The sequence below is a fragment of the Lactuca virosa genome, chromosome 3 (assembly GCF_052849685.1).
Source record: "Lactuca virosa cultivar CGN04683 chromosome 3, Lactuca_virosa_CGN04683_v6, whole genome shotgun sequence".
Lineage (NCBI taxonomy): Eukaryota > Viridiplantae > Streptophyta > Magnoliopsida > Asterales > Asteraceae > Lactuca > Lactuca virosa.
In genome coordinates, this window is record NC_136428.1 from 206,107,656 (window position 1) to 206,111,005 (window position 3,350).

The following is a 3,350-nucleotide window of genomic DNA, read 5'->3' on the forward strand; positions in this document are numbered from 1 at the left end:
TTCTTGACGAGAGATTGGGTGTATTCCGCACCGAGATAGCAACCATTCTAGGGGCACGCACAACGATATCCAGGGAGTTCTGAGCTTGTGGAGCTCCAGACTATCATGGAGCTCAGGACCCCATTGCTAGCAGTAGGTGGTTGGCTGATGTCGCCAATGCCTTCCATACGAGTCGATGTCTCGAGAGGGACAAGGTCCGAATTTCTTCCTGTCTCATGACGGACATAGCACATGATTGGTGGGAGGAGGTCGGACATGCCATTGGAGATGATGCATCTCTTGATGCGATGACCTGGAGTGAATTCTCGGCTAGGTTCAGGGCCGAGTTTGCACCTCTGATTGAGGTGCAATAACTTGCTAGGGAGTTCCAGGATCTCCAGCAGACTACTGAGGCAGTGACTGAGGTCACCGCCATGTTCAGGGAGAGGGCCCTTCTTGTTTCGCAGTATGTGGCGGACGAGGAGATGAAACAGGCCCGATACCATGAGATGCTGCGGAGTGATATCCGCCAGTTTATGAGCTGATCCAGCTGTAAGATGTTGGAGGTTATGATTGCGAGGGCTCGGGAGAGGGAGCTGGATTTGGAGATGGAGACGAAGAGGAAACCAGTAGGGGTTCAGACATGGAGTGCGGGAAAAAAGCCCAAGGTATCAGATCACAGATCGAGGAGCCAGCAGGGCCGCATCCGTTGTGGCGAGTGCGACAAGTTGCACGAGGGAACGTGCAGGGCGGGTAGTTCGGGCTGCTTCAAGTGCGACCGAACTGGTCATGTCAGCAGGGACTATACTGCTACCACCACCACCATGACGACAACATCTGATCTGATTTGCTTTCAGTGTAATCAGAGGGGCCACAAGAGGTCCCAGTGTGCGAGTTTAGCAGCAGTAGGATAGGTGGCGACACCCGCTCCTGCTAGATTGAGGATCACCGACGGTCGCCAGGGCCGGGTGGAGGCGCTAGTGGCGAAGAGCAGAGCCTTCCAGTTAACAGCAGAGGAGGCACGTACAGCTCCCGATATTGTGACGGGTATGTATCTTCTCCTTATCTCTTTATTTATATGGATTTATTGCTTATGTTTATGTGTTTCATTATTGGATCGTTCCTTGTGAACGGTATATCAACTCTGGTATTATTTGATTCGGGGGCTGCCCGATCTTTTGTTTCGTTCCCGTTCAACAAGTGATTTGTGGGAGCTCCAGGAGAGCTGGACTGTCCACTTGATGTAGAGATAGCAGATGATAGAACCGTTCGAGTTGCGAGGGTTCATCGGGGATGTACACTGCAATTATTTTGATGAGCAGTTTTTTGTGGATTTAGTCCCCATTCCCCTGCGAGAGAATATTGCTATCGGGGGTGTGGACTGGTTGAGCCCTAATGGGGCAGTGATTGATTGTGAACAACAACCGGTACGAGTTAGGACCCCAAGTGGGGGAGGGTTGGAGATTTAGGGCGAGAGGCCACATCATGGGCCAACTTTGTGTTCAGCAGCGAGAGCTAGGCGCTACCCTCACAGGGTTGCGCAAGTTATGTCGCCTATGTTATCAATACCCGGGATAAGGGTAAGGTGACAGTGCATGATGTACCGATCGTACGGGAGTACCCGGACGTGTTTCTAGAGGATTTGCCTGCGATAACTCCGGAGAGACAGGTGGAGTTTAGGATTGACCTAGTTCCTGGTGCGGTGCCGATAGCCAAGGCACCATATCGGTTGGCTCCTCTCGAGATGCAGGAGTTGTCTACACAGTTGCAGGAGCTGTTAGACAAAGGATTTATCAGACCGAGTGTAACGACCCAATTTTCAAAATAAAATTTTCATTTTTAAATAGTCAAAAACATTTTCCATAAACCATAAAATCTCAAATACATTTGTTTTCAAATTCATAACAATAACAATATTATTCCAATTATCAGAGTGTTCCATAAAAACTCCTGAAAGAGAGTGCATGTCGCGCCATCAAGCCTTGCCCTTGCCCTTGGGCTCGGAAGTACCTGAAACAATCAACAAACTGTAAGATAATTCTTAGTGAGTTCCCCATAGCATACCCCACACAATCCACATAATCACATAAACGATATTAGCTCAAAAGCTACAATAACCATATAAGCCATGAATACAACATATAGGGATGCCTTGGAAACCCTCCAGGGTCTTACTCCGTGTGCCATGGGAACCCCCACATGGTCTTAGCCCACTACCATAAAAAACCAGACATACAAACATATCAGGATGCCCTGGAAACCCTCCAGGGTCTTAATCCAGGAGCCATGGGAACCCCCACATGGTCTTAGCCCAGGGATGCCATGGAAACCCTACAAGGTCGTACACCTAAGTACCTCGGGAACCCCCCGACGTCTTTACTAAGGATGCCATGGAAACCCTCCAAGGTCTTACACCTAAGTGCCTTGGGAACCCCCCGAGGTATTTCATGCAAGTACTACAATCACAACTAGGATACCACATATCGCATAATCAACTAGCATGTCACATAACAAATAATGGGTCGACCTTGGTGCCTTAGACCCATTGGTATTGTGAGGAGACTCACCTCTCGAGAATGCTGAACTGACAAAATAAGATCGGGTAAGTCCTAACGCACAACTCTAACTTAACTGCCTATAATGATTATGTGATTAATTTGTCAAAATCCTGAATACCATGAATGCCCTTAAGGTCAAACTTGGTCAACCCTGGTCAAAGTCCAAGTCAACAGTTCATATTGACCCCAACTCGTCGAGTGCGTCCAGCAACTCGCCGAGTTGTCTGATTAACTCGTCAACTCACCGAGTTACCTGAGTAACTCGTCGAGTTCCTTAACGTCCAGAAGAACGAAAACTCATGTAGACCACAAACTCTAATCCTTCTGAAATCACTCAGAATCTCAAAAAGGGTAAACCCTACCTGACACGTCGACTTGGCTAAGCAAATCGTCCAGTCCCTTCAGTCCTTTTTGTGTTCAGTCCTTTCCAGTGGATACCAAGGCTCCAAATTAAAGATCCAACCTCTTATGGTGTAGTTACCATGTAAAGTTGCATACTTTACGTGCAGGGAAAAGTCCTAAGCTGGATAAAGTGGGCAACTTTATGTCATTGAAGACCTAGAGGTCTCCAGATCTGGACCATATCCTTATGACAAGTCCAAATCCGAGCATGACACCCTTTTTGCACCAAAAATGACCATATTCTTCCATGAAATGAGATCTAAGCAACTAAAGGTCAAGATAGTGACTTTATACCTCAAGATGGTCGCCAATACAGAGTAGATGTCGGATCTACTGCTTCTCTCTTTGCTCCTTCTTCTTTAAGCTCCAAAATCCTTCACAACCACACAAAAATCTATCTCAAAAGCTCTC